Source organism: Heliangelus exortis, chromosome 3, assembly GCF_036169615.1.
Source record: "Heliangelus exortis chromosome 3, bHelExo1.hap1, whole genome shotgun sequence".
Taxonomy (NCBI): domain Eukaryota; kingdom Metazoa; phylum Chordata; class Aves; order Apodiformes; family Trochilidae; genus Heliangelus; species Heliangelus exortis.
In genome coordinates this window covers 88456934-88471463 of record NC_092424.1, presented here as the reverse complement: position 1 = coordinate 88471463, position 14530 = coordinate 88456934, and the positions used below count along the sequence as shown (strand labels likewise).

Genomic DNA, 14530 nt, shown 5'->3' with positions numbered 1-14530 from the left:
GATCATTTAATTCCATCTGTTGAAACCTTATCAGCCACATGTCTAACACAACCACAGAATTTGTACTACAGAGTGTCGTTCATCATGTTTATGAATTTCTTACCATGAATACTGCTGTGGTTGTATAATATCATCTGTAATACATGTGAAAATGGCAAGTGAAACATGTCAATGGAGAAGTTAGTCTCACTTCCTTTAAGAAGATACATCTAAAACCCACTAAATATATGTGTATATATGTAGTGAACCAGGAAAAAAAAAGATTTGTATGCAAATTCAATTGCTAGAAAAGCTAAATTTACAGTTCGAGTAGTCTTGTCTGTTTTTATGTATACCCCAACTATTTGCTCAGTGCAGAAGAAGCAGTACTAAAATATTAGGTGGCTACACAAAGACTTTATTCTTGTGCATATGTAATTTTCCTAACAACATATCAGGTGTTTTCTATACCTCAGTCTCTTGACTTTGCAACCTATAAACTGTCATTTGGCATACTTTGTATCTGTTTACTGAGAATCCAGTTAAACAGGAAAAAACATATACACAGATACACACCATATGCAAGTGTATGACTTGGGTCTCCATATTATATGCATATAGTTCTGCATGTGTATATATCAGGCACAATAGGTGGTCCCTGGAGAAAGTTTTTTTCCACACAGAGGAACACTGCTCAGATTACACCCAAGTAATTGCTGTAGGCCTCTGTCCCTCTTGTAGTCACACCTTTCCCAATTCTGAAGAAATTCTTGCATGGCCTGTGCCAGGACTGCAGACCGCAGGTGGTTACTGAGAGGCATTTCCTCCCCACAGTCGGTAAAACTGCTCTGGCATCTCCCAATGCAGCATATGCTGCCACTGCAGGTGTTGCTTTGGCAGCAGTGTAAGCTCAGCTCTTAAAAATGTTCATGTTCAGTTATCATTTTGTCAGAGTGCCAACTTTTTTCCTGAAGAGAAAGACAAAATGGCCGAGGCTGACCTTTAAATCCTTTGCTAGCATAGATCCAGTGAAAATGGGGCAAAAATTCACATTTCCATCCAAAACAACTAAGGGGACAAAAGGTATTGCTATGGCTTGTGTCATTCAAAAAGGCAGTTTAATTGTGATGAAGAGAGAGCTCCTTTTCCAACTAGGTATCTCTCCAGTGAGGGCTTTAGTGTTATGATTGCTCTAACAAAGTTGCTGCAGTCTCACTAATCCTGAATTCAGCCATAACAGAGTGGCATTTCAGAAGGCAAGAAAAGACAGCTGAGTTTTGCTCTCCTTCATTTTCAAAGGTCACTTCAAACAAGTGTGTTAGACCAGAAAGGAAGTAGGTCAGAATCATCTCTAATAACAGAAAATGTCAGTTTAAATGGAAATGTTATTTTCCATGATTTTACGATATATACATGCAAATACATACACAGACAGAGCCCACTCTTCTGCATTAACTGAACAGAAGTTTAGGTAAAACTTGCTGTTGTTCTAAACAGCAGAGCTTTAGAACTGTATCTGTCAGCTTCTATGCAGCTAAAACAAAGATTTAAAGATGTGCCTGAAACATTAATGAACTTTCTGTGCTGTACTGCAAAGGGAGCTAAAATCAGAAAGTTTCTCTATTAAATTTGTATTTGTTTGTTGTAATCTTACTAAAATTTCAAAATCAATGGAACTTAGTGTTCATTTCTGAAAAACAGAGGGAGAACTGCAAGGTTGCAACAGAATGTGTTTTATCATTCAGAGATATTAAGAAAATGTTGAAAATTCTGGCCAGCATGTTGTGTCTGTTTATCTCAACAGTTCTAGTTCTGCGTTTTCTTGCAGAGGGCTGGGAGGCTGGAGAAACCTTCCTTTTCCCTGAGCATCTGTACACTCAAGACTCTGGGAAGGGGGGAACAATATGCTATTCTATCATCACCCACGATGATGAATGAGGAGGGCCTGGGCAGGAAGGGTGTATCATGTATCAGCTACTATTCTTGAGCCACACTGGTAAAAGGATGAAGTCCACACCTCGAAAAGGACTGTTTCACCATGGGATTCAGGATGCTTCTCTGTGCTGGAGGGAAAAATGTGGCTAAATTGTATTTCCTTTATAATGGCCTTTTTCTTTGTGCCAGATTCCAAACTCAGACCATGGCTGCAAGACGTATTTCCTGCAGCATTTTCTTACTATTTTTACAACTCTGGATTAGCTACATGCTTTTGTCTCTTATCATGTAAATCGTGAAAGAGTGATCCTGCTACATTTTTAACAGCAGCCTATTCTACCTCTCATAGATTGTTGTGCTTCCACTTTCAAATTATGGGTTGTCTCAACAAGTGTAAGGTTCAGAGTATGGTGCATGCTTAGTAACTACTACTAAGAGTTGCCTCCATAAAAGTCACTGAGTAAATAATCTAAGCTAATGAAATGTCTAAGTAGTAAAAGGTAAGGTAATCCATGAGGTAAGTGGGAAGGTGTAGGATGAGTGAAGAATGGATGTAATCAGTGAGATGCTAAATGCTTTCCGAAATGTACCCAGTACTCAGGAATGCTTATCTTGGCTGAAGCTTCGTTTTCAATACCTTTTATAATAACATGATCACCCAATGCTTGTAAGCCTTCAAAAAGTATATCAAAGGTTTTCTGTTCTCTTTATTGGTGCTTCCCTTCCCTATCCCCCTCCTTGTTTATTCAAGTGTATTGCTTGGAAGGTACAAAGTCAAACTAATGGGAATATCTAGAAGAATCATTCAGATCTATTTGGCTTGGGAAAATGTCACATTTGGCTTGGGAAAATGTCAGTCTGAACTTGAAACAAAGATGGATCAAAATTACAAGAGAAATTTACAAACTTTAAAATTAGGTGAGTGTGGTTTAATGGGCCTAAGAGGTAAATGTTAAATATTTAACATCTCTTCTCATACCACATACAAGTCACGCTATTTGGAAGTTATTTTTATATACAAAAAGTGACATTCAAGAACCATTGACATATGCACTGTTATTTTGTAATGTAACATTTTCAGTGCCTATATTTTAAGAAGTAAAATTTGGGGGCCTGAATTGAAAAGACTGTGCATATTTTCTGAACATCAAAGCCAGCTGTGTTTCCAGTTTTGTGCCAACAAATTCACAGCAAAGTACACAAGACATTAGTGACTATTATCTTCAGAAACCACATCAGTTTTTTCCAGGTAAAGACACGCTGTTTCCTTATTTACAATGTTAAGGCTTAATTTAAACTGTGTATCTTAAACTCAGCATAAGCAATATTTTATATGGGAAATTTGGAATACTTTTTTTTATTTCTTCAGATAAATTCTTAGTTCACAACAAAACAGTTGTGAAGTACATGCATAAATGTATGCTTACAAAAACTTAAAAATATATATAAAATATTGCTGATGCCAGTTTTCATCATGGAATAGGATTTTACTGTATGAATTCCTGTATGAAGAAAGGAAGTATCTAATGCAGGATTCTTTCACTCACTGCCAGCTATTGTTGCTCTCCTATTTGAAGGAGAGGTGCATCTCAGAGAGGATTTTTTTTATTGTTTTGAAACAGTTGGCTCTGAGACTGAAGGAAACATCATGCTGAGCTACCAAGAGCAGCATTCACTCTCATTTGAAAGCAGGTCATGCATTCAGCTATTTTTTTCAGTTTTCAAATAATCTCAGCAATATGCACCACACATGCTGCTTCAGGCCTCTGAAAGGACTCATACTGGTAGCATCCCTTAACACAGTTACCTTATTAGTGGTCTGGGTTTGTCTGTGTTTTACTTCAGCTTCTAATTTTGCACATCTGCTACAATGAGGCAACTAGGAAGTCTGCCTACATCATTAACATTGACTTTTTTTGTTTTTTGGGTTTTTTTTGCAGGTAGAAACAGTCAGCTTTTCCCTCAGAAAAAAAAAAAAAAAAAAAAAAAAAAAAAAAAAAAAGAAAAGAAAAAAAAGAAAAAATAGTATAATCACTGCAATTTAATATATTTTCACTTTAGTAAGACTTTTGATGCTGTCTCCCACAGAATTCTCATTTGGAAAATAAAAAAATCTGAGCTAGATGACAACAGTTTTAAGCAAGCTAAAAATTAGCTGGACTTTCAGGCTCACAGGACAGTAACCAGTGGTTTGACATCTAGCTGATGGCTGGTAATGAGTGGAACACCCTAGGGACTGATACTATTCCACATCCTTATCAGCAGTCTTGGCCACAGTACCAAGGATATACTATATGAATCTGTACACAGCACAAAGCTGGGCAAGGAGGGGAGGTAACATGCTGAACAGCAGAATTTTAATTCAGAGTTGAAACACTTGAAGGCTTGGCCCATGGAAGCTTCATGAAACTCACTAAGGAGGACTCCAAGCATTGTGAGTGAAGCAGAGTGAGCCCGTGTTATAGTATGGGCTCAGAGCTGAGTAAGCAATTCTCATGAGAAGTATAATCTGAATGTTATAGTGGATATCAAGTTGCATTTGAGACATTCTTGGCAATGGTGGAGATGCCTCTGGAATACTATGTGTAGTTTCGCTCTGGTCTCCACCCTCCAGTTAAGCAACATAAAGGAGTCTGGTTCAAAGTAACTGCATATAGGTGACATTATCTACATTAATAAGATAAAGGATCATCTTGTTTAATCCTGTGAAAAGGAGATCAATGGATATTCAAATAACAATGTGAAAATACTTGGAGTGTTACAAAGATGATGGAAATTAATTCTGAGTAATGACAGAAAAGACAAGTAGGGCCAAAAGTGACTGATCATCAGTAGGGAGGGTCAAGCTGGACATTTTGAAAAAAAGATCTGAGAATGTAGAGTTCTCTTTGGAAGCTTTGAAATTTCAGCCAGACAAAAGCCATAATCTGATCCAGTGCTGACAACAGTTCTACTTTAAACAAGAGGTTGGAACAGTGACTTGCAGGTACCTTCAAGCCAAAACTTGATGATTCTGTGATTATTTGCCTTTCTTATTTCAAAAGACTCTGTATACCTCTTATTATCATTCTAATTAAGCTTTTGGAGAGAAGATGGAGTGCAGAGGAAAGAACTCAGCCTCTGTAAATTTATTTAACTCATTAGATGCCTTTGTTTTCTGAGGGACTGACCACTAAATGGTAGATATGCATTAGTCTGGTTAGATGCTAAGATGCTACCAACCCAATGTTTGCAGCTACACTGTGAAGCAGCTTTCAGGCAATTTTTTTTCCTGCTGGAAGGAAGGATACACATGGGAGCCAGTCATGCTTGCGACTGCTGGAATGAGTTCTCTCATTTTTGTAAAACTGCAATTTGTGAGCTATGTAGCTGAAGTGAACATCTTGCACTGCCAAAGTTGTAGAGGGAGGACCATGGCCTGAAGCAGGTGTACTTTCCAGCAGCAAACGCATCTGTTAATTCATACCATTATGAGTTGCATCCACATAAGATTAACTATCACTACATCATCTTCTGTCACATCTCATTCAATGTTAATACTTGTGTGCCAATATTTTAATCCATGTGCATCTCTTCCCCCAGTTCTTCTCCTCTGTGGTCTTTCTCTCTAGCTATTATCTTTTATTGTAGTATTTGTAGAAGAGGAAAAAAAAAAGACTTTGGCCTGTAGTTTAACTGCTGCATGATCAACTGAAGTTTCCTAGTTTCAAACACAGGGCTTTACTAGAAATTCAAAAGATGCTCCTTTGCAGTTCCAGCCAAATCAGTTTTTATTTTCCACTACCTACTCACTGCTGTCTATAAGCATACAAAGCTTGAATGTTTCAATCATAAAACCTAAAGAGTTTGGACTATTGTCCTAGTTTGGGCCAGAATAAAGGTAATTTTCTGTCTTGTAATTTTGCTTTCAGCTAAGTCTCTTGTAAGTAGCTGCACTTGCTGAAATTTCACAGCAAGTTTCTCAGTCAGTGTCTGTTTCTAGGACTGATACCTTTCAATGTTTATAGTTACAGCTAGAGACTGGTATGCAGAATCAAGGACACTGGTTGTTTCTGAGGAGCATTTTGCCCTCTGGAAGGAGAAAAGGAGTAAAGAGGTCACAGCTGCAACCCTCCTCCCTTTAGGGAGGAACAGACAAGATAAATGACCAAAATTGACCAAACAGAGTATTCTATCCCATACACGTCATAATCAGTATAAAGCTGAGGGATCACAAGGATCAAACCCCTTCCCTTCCTTCTCTTCTTTACCTGTCCCTGTTTGCTTTGGCATCCTGGGACGATTCCATCCATTCCTCTGCCTGTGGTCCTGATCTGTGTGTTCCTGCCTCCAGCTCCCTACTGCTGCTGACCCCAGGAGTCCAGCCTGGACTCTCCCAGGGCTGCTCTGCAACCTCCGTGGTGATGTGAGAGTTTTTTGGGGGGGAGCATGGTTATCAATTTTCCTGTATATTTTTATATATTTAGTAATTTTTCCTATTTATCATTACTGTTTCATTAAAGTTGTGTAGTTTAGTTTCCAACCCATGTCTCTCTCCCTTATTCTCTCTCCTTTATCAGGGAGGGGAGAGGGATTAATAGAGAGCATCTCTCATTTAGTTTAATTGTTGGGCCAGTGTTAAACCGTGACAACTATCATGACCTCTGCTTGGACTTCTAATGTCTTGACTTGATGAGCATATTCAGATAGAATCCATATTTGAATGTGTGCATAACTGATAAGTTCATATATACTACTTACTACTTGGTAGAATGCAGTTGAAACAAACTTCTTCTTATGCTACCAGTTTAGTCAGATTTTAATTGGATTTACTGAGCCTTGTATCTAAAGTATTCAAACCTGATTTTTGGTATTTACTCTCAAAGACTTTCTTTGCCACCTTCCTAGGGAAGATACTTCATTTTTTACTATTCAGGTATTGCACAAGCTTCATAACACACTGTTTTTTGAAAGTTTACCATCCTAAGATGACTTCAGTTCTCACATTGCCAATGTAGTACCTGGAGTCCTATCTTTATATCTGAATCCAGCCAGCTGCAGACATTGAAAATTTTTGATTTATGTAACACAAAACAAAGTCATTACCAGTATTAAAGTAGAAGAGGAATAGAAAACTGACTTAAATTTTACTTTCTGGAACTATTACTTCGTCAGCTGGATTTATGCTTATTTATAAATACAGAGTCAAATTCTAAGGTAGTTACTAACCACATAAATGCATACTGGAACACACATGTACTTGTCAAAAACTGAATGGCTCCCCTAAAGACTAATTCTGAAATGTCTGTTTTCAAAGCTGGATCCCTTTTTTTTTTTTTTTTTCCTTTTCCTTTCCCTCTCCCTTGACCTTCTCTGAAAAGTAACAATCTGTATATCTGACAGTGTGAAACAGTTTGTGCTAAAATCAAACATTATAATTAAGTCTTATTTTTTTCAGATCTACTTAATTTTCTCACATATGCGACAAATACCACAAAATTTTCAAGACAGTAATGGTAAAAATACCACAGGTGATACATGTCTGAATTTCTTGCATAAGATGCTTTAGCATTCCATATGGAATTCTGAATAAATAAGCAGCACATTACATCTTAAAGCACTGTGAAATTTTAAATTGTGTTCCAGGTGCTGGATTTTATTTAGGCATGCAGGTTTGGGGTAATGTTGAAGTAAATAGTCTCTGTGTGTGGCTAGAAAAAAACCTTAAATGTTCTGTTACAGACACATTCCCAAATGTTCAGTCACTGCAATTTGTATAATGGGGACATGAATATGATTCCCAATAGCTATTCTTGTTTGGCTTCTGTTTCAGGAAGAGAACAACTTAGCTAGAAAAAAAAAAACAAACCCAAACCAACGTGTATATACAGGGTAGAGGCATCCTCTATCTTTTCAGGCAATTAATCTTTAAAACATCTGCTTAAAAACACTCAGAATACACCAATTTGCTATGCCCATTCAGATATATGCTTTAAAATTATTTTATTCTGAGACTGGACAGCTGGGTGATTTGTACTAGTGTTTTGCATTTATTTTTTTCCCTACTAGTTTCAGTGCCTCATATACAGACATTATTGTCTGCCTTATTGTAGGGAATGATAATTCTCTAGCAGATTGCACTTTACTGGTGAATTTTAGAACTTAAAAATGGTAACAAGAGTGTGTAATTTTAAATAAAACTGTATTGCAATTGTAAATATCACACAGAATATACGTCTATTAAAAAAAATAGCAGCCATATTTGGTCTATATTTCTTAGTGCTTTGCCTTTCTTCATGTTCCACTTGTACAGCCCCTCACCATTTTAGTTTTTACTCTTTCTATATTGCTATTTAATAGGCAAAATGCCTCTGTACATATTTAAAATGGTTTGATAAAATGTTCGACTGTTTGACTATCAACATAAATATCCAATTGAGAGGGAGAATAAGAATTTTTCTCTACTTTCCCAGAAGCACTAGGGGACACAATTATAAAAGCTTTTCCATCAGCCATATTGGATACATCAAATACCTTTAGACCTTTAAATTTGTTCAGCTTAAATACTGATTCGAGAACCTGGGATCTTGACCTTCTGGTAAATTTGCTAGTATAAGAGAAACCTCTCTAAAATGGATGTGTTGCCTCTTTACATTTATAATACATTTCTTCACCTTTTATGCAGTATCATACAAAAAGAGCAACGTACCTATCTGATCCAGTCTGAATAAGAAAGGGAGCAATAAGGAAAATACAATCAAACTTGCCAGGAGGTATGCAATCTACAAGCACCAAAGCTTCTCAAAAAGATTTCTAAAACAATTCAGAACATTCAGAACAATAGTTCACTTGAAGAACACCTTTTTTAAAATTAGATATTAATGTTTTTATGATTACAGTTCTGGTTTTAGCTCAAAGTGTAGAGATATGTTAAGAGTACCAGTTAGTATATGCAGTTTATTAAATTCATCATTTACTTCATATTAGCATGCTACAAATAAAGACCATGAAGTACTTGTTCTTTTTTCACTTATAAGCTTACCATATGTATAAGTAAGGAATTTTACTATCTATACAGAAATAAGGAAAAATATGGGACATTATATGCATTTACACATTTTCTTCTGATAGCATAGCATTATTTTTCACAATGAGACACAACCATTTGTCATTATAAAATGAAAGAAAAGGTTAAAAATTGTCTATTGTTATTGCTCTGACAGTGGTAATGAGGGTTTGACCAAATAAAGAATTGTAAGGTAATGAAAAATCAAACATATATATACTCACATGTATATTTAGAGGTAAACTACCATGGAATGGTATAGGAACACGTTAGTATGCCACCTTTATCTGATGATTCTCCATGGAAACAACACTTAGAGTTCAGTGAACATAAAAAAAAAATTGAAACACCTGTGTTCCCTCTCCACCCAGTGTCAGTGAAAAGCTTGTTGTTGTTCTTATGAATGGAATAGAGAAGTAGAAAGAAAAGATTGTCACAGCACAGGTCACAGATTGGCCCATAGCTTCGGTACTTTGTGTACTTCTTGTCCCCTTGTTTCAGTAAAGACAAAATAGAAATTAAAAAGCCTTGGGAATAGGGCAACAAGAATGGCCAGAAGTTTGGGATTGCTTCTGAAAAAGGAAGGGCTGCACAAGCCAGAAATCTTTAGCCTGGAAAGGAAGGAGCATAAGGTAATATGGCAGTGGCCCATAAAAACAAGGAGAGGATGGATTGGGATCTTCATTCTTGATTTCCACACTAGAATTAGGGGACATGAAATAAAAGCTAATTGGAGCAGTACTTTAAAAAGGAGGCATTTTTTCATGCAACCGGATAGGCTTGTGGATCTGCTTCCTGAATGGCCCTGTCACAGAATAGATGGTGTCACAGGCCCCTCCCTCAGAGGAGAAGTTTATACAGGTTCAAGGGGAGACTGTGCAAGTACTTAAGAGATTCTCTAACTTCTACTGAATAAACCAAAACTGCATGAGAAAAACCCCTGTTTGAAGGATCTTGGGAGAGTACTGCTGGACGAGTAATATGCGTACACTTTTCATATTCTTTCCTGGCAATCCACTTATGGCCATTGTTGGAAATAGCATTAGAAAATATACATCCTTTCTTACATTTTCACATAACCTAATACAAACACAAAGCGAACCCTAAAATACTCATGCTTCACTAAACAAAAAAACTAAGCAGTTGGTTATGAAATCAGCAAGTCATCCAGAATCCATTTTGATATCTACATACAAATGGAAGGACACCTGCTTTCACACAAAGGAGACAGAGAAAGTAAGAGAGTATTGGTGTATATTCACAGCACATACAGAAGTGTGAATCTATTGTTTTATGACCTGCCTGTTCTAAGAGATTCTGATTTTCTGGTGTATCACCCTTTCCATATCATAAAATGATTTGCTTTATATGCTTATCTCAGTGAAACTTAGATACATAGCTCTGTGCAATGTGTACTCCACAACTTTGGACAGGCTTGAAAGCTGTCATAAACAGCTAAATGAAATGAGGCTTTTCAGCTAACAGCCTTCCAACAGAAGCAAGCCTCTTCTGCTACACACGTAAGACCTGAGTGAATTTCAAAACTAATACCACTAAGTCACTATTTGGGTTGATGTGGGCACACAGCTGTGCAAATGCTCCACATCTTAAGCCTTTTGAAGTACAGGGGAATCTTTCAATTATTACCCAGAGGTACAGTTGACATGAACAGCCTCAAAAAATAGTTCTATTTCCCTTGGATGAAGGACTGGATGTACAGTACTGATCAATCACATTTCTATTTAAAGACAGTTTCTTATATATGGTAACTTTATGATTTGTTTTGTCTTTTAGTTTACTAGGAAGTCATAGGGAAAATGAGAAGGGAATATACATTTTTGGCAGTAATGGTCAGCATTCACAGTGTTTTCTATCACAGAATCATCCAGGTTGGAAAAGACTTCTGAGATCATCAAGTCCAACCCTTAATCCACTACCACTGTGGTTACCAGACCATGGCACTGAGTGCCACATCCAGTCTCTTTTTAAAAACCTCCAGTGATGGAGAATCTATCACCTCCCTGGGCAGCCCATTCTAATGCCTGATCACCCTCCCTCTGTAGAGAATTTTTTCCTAGTATCAAACCTAAGCCTCCCCTGACAGAGCTTAATTCCATGCCCTCTAGTCTTACTGGTAGCTACAATCACTGATGCTGGCCAGATTTCCACCTTATTTTTTAAAGGTGGATTTCATCATTACTGCAACTGATACATTTGTCAACTACAGACAGGTTTATTAAAGTTTGCTAAGGACAATTTCTTACAGAGACATGGAAAGCTAAATTAATTAAAAATGTGGCTACACCCATCTTAAGAAGTGTGTCTTCAAGAGTGAACTATATTGTTTGGTTTGCAATATGCAGTAGCTTTCAATTCAAATACATGACTTTCACTTATCAAACCCTAAACAACTTTGATTCTTCAAGATCATACAGATTAAATACTGTTGCATACTATGACAGAATTAAATAGCAGCTTTTTTTGGAAACTGTTGCCTAGGTTGTTGCCTACAAGACTGTGCACCCCTAGGCTACTCCTGAAACCTACAAATTTAATACTAGTAATGTATAATTAGTATCATTCCTGCTCTAAGACAAAACATTTTATTTTTTCTCATCTTATTGTGCAGTCTGCATGCCAGAGCTACAGCATAGTATATTTTTCAGGCTTCAGATTTCTGCTCACACAGCATCTCCATTCTTGAATTGTTTTAATTCCTTTCCCAGATCCCTGCAGAGGCCCAAGCTAGTTATGATGCCTGGAGCCCCAGTGGGACACCTTGCTTACACAGATAAAGCAAATAAAACTAGAAGGGAATTGGAACCAGTATGTTTCAAAACCTAAAATTTTCTTCCTCATCAGGAGAATATGAATGTACTGATCTTAGTTAATTTTAAAGTTTTTCCTAAGCAGCACAAGAATAAGACTGTAGTACAGCTTTGGTTTTTAATTACGTTTTCCATATGCTCCAACTGTGGCAAGAAAAACATTAAATAAAGAAAATATATAAAAGGATGTAATGCAAAGGTTTTTGAGAGCAATTTTATTTTACTGGAAGAAAAGGGAAGAACAGTTACAAGAAGCACTAATTTCCCTTTATAAATCACATTATAAGATAAAACTTGTGACACTACACATTTCTAAGACACTATCTTATACTAAATATATATCGTATACTATATAAGTTTAAATTCTGAAAAAATTTACATCAAGAGTGGATGACCAGAGACAGACTGACAACAAAAATTACCCTGTTTTCCCTAAGAAATATATTACAAAAAGCCTATGTGTGCTGAAAAAGTACAATGAAGCTGTAATATTCAGTAACTTAATCTAAGGCAAAACCTGTCATAAGATTGTTGACATTATTTTCACCTGATCAGACTGAAAGCACTGCACAGATAACCCTTCTGAACCTTGTCAGCAGGAAGTGCCTAAAATGCATATTGGAAAAGAACTCAGTGCAAGCAACAGTCAGGAAAGAGGAATTTTTAAAATTATTTTTGCTTTTTTAAATCCCAAGCCAAACATAATCAATGGTCTGGGACCAAAACATGCAAAAGTCAGGGAGAACAAACTGTGGATTAAATGTAATGGAAAAAATCTGAGGTTTTTATGTAGATCAATTTCTCTTCCTTAAAATACAGGGAATATTCTATGAAATGGCTTTGGAATTCCTATGACATGCTCATTATGTCAGCCATATGGAGGTGTTTTGAATTGTCATCTAAAAGTCCCCTTGAGTCAAATGATGGCTTTATTATTAATTTGTTTGTTTATATAGTGTTTGTTGTGGCAGCCCGCTCCTTTAATTAAGAAGACTAAAATACAAAGCAAGGTAAGCGGGCATCTTTTCAGATGGTAATCTTTTTCCTGAAGCTCAGTGGCAGTCTGCCCAGGATAGAACTGAATTATAACTCCCAGCACCCCTCTCATTTCCAATGAGTTATTTTAATTTTAAAGCAAGGGTTTGAAGACAGAAAGAATATTTTAGATAACACAATTCAAAGGCTATCCCAAAGGGTATTTTTCATAGTCATTCAGGAAGAAGCCTTTAGGGGTGTTCACATAATTGATTCCCACATAATTCAAGAAAAGTTGAACCATTCACTGCACTACTGGGTAATATATCTTGTACATCCTAGCAGAAGCTGACAGTGCTGCCCAGAGGAAGGCAGCCTGACACTTACCCATTACTGGACACTTTTCATTACTTGCTAGTTCCAGTTTCATCAGCTTCAATAATATAAACAACCCAAGACAGACACTCATAATAAAGATACTGGATTTTGTCTTTAATCCTGCATAGTGCCCAGTGACTATTTAACAGGCACTGGGACTCTATTCATTTGGATGTTTGTGCCATTTTACTAGAGTAGGACCTATTTCTCCCTTGCTTGTTTTTTAATTATTCACAGAATGACAGAATTGTTGGAAAAGACCTCCAAGATCACTGCATCCAAATGTCAACATGTCCCTCCCCTAATAAAATACATTTTGTTGTCCTTTGTGGCAGCAGCCAGATTGAGCTCCAGCTGGGCTTTTGCCTTCCTAATTTTTTCCCTACATGACCTAACTAGATCCCTGTACTCATCCCAAGATGCCTGCCCTTTCAGCATTTTTTTCATAGTCCAGAACTGTAGCTACAGAAGTCAAGCCACTGAATTTCAATTCACCTTATCGCCTTATAGCCCCTAATCACTAAATCATCCACTGCATCGGCCCATCTTTTGAACACCTTCACAGATGGTGCATCCACCACCTCCCTGGGCAGCCTGTGCCAATGTTTAACCACTCTTTCTGTGAAGAAATATTTTCTAATATACAACCTGAACCTCCCCTGGCAGATCTTGACCCCATGTCCTCTTGTCCTATCACTGCTCATTAGGGAGAAGAGGCCAACATGTCTCACTTGTCTCACTGCAACCTCCTCTCAGGTAGTTGTAGAGAGCAATGAGGTTTCTCCTCAGCCTCCTCTTCTCCATGCTGAACAGCCCCAGTTCCCTCATCCTGTCCTCGTAAGACCCGTTCTCCAGATCCCTAACCAGCCCAGTTGCCCTCCTCTGCACCCTCTCCAGCACCTCAATGTCCATTTTATACTGTGGTGCCCAAAACTGCACACAGTACTCAAGGTGTGGCTTCACTAAGGCCAAGTATAGGGGCAGGATCTTAAGGTTCCTTCAAATGCAAAACATTCTGTGATTCTATGGTCATTAATATAATTACTGTATCTCATTTGACATGTGGAGATTTTTATCTGTTAATGTGTTTGTGTGCCTCATGAGTCATTGTTTCTTAATGTAGTTGTAGGATAGAAACTGATTCTGATTTGTTGTAATTCTTGGCTCTTGTTTTGGCTCTCTCGGCTCTTGGTCATTTGCCTTGCTAATTCTTTTGAATACTGACGAAATTCCATAGGTAAAACCAGGAAAACACAAAGGATCAAAAAAGGTGGAAACTGAACCACAGATTGGAAATAATACAATTGTTTAATAAAAATTATCTTCTTTTAAATTAGTTTAGTTTCTTATAGTACTTTATAAAGCTATCAAATTGTTACACACAACTAAG

At 37.2% G+C, this 14530-nt stretch overlaps 1 protein-coding gene across 3 annotated transcripts in view; it reads right to left on the bottom strand.

The window, feature by feature from the left end:
• Nucleotides 1-14530, bottom strand: part of EYS (eyes shut homolog) — a 724585-nt gene that overhangs the window by 383186 nt on the left and 326869 nt on the right. The gene's annotated exons all lie outside the window — the stretch shown is intronic.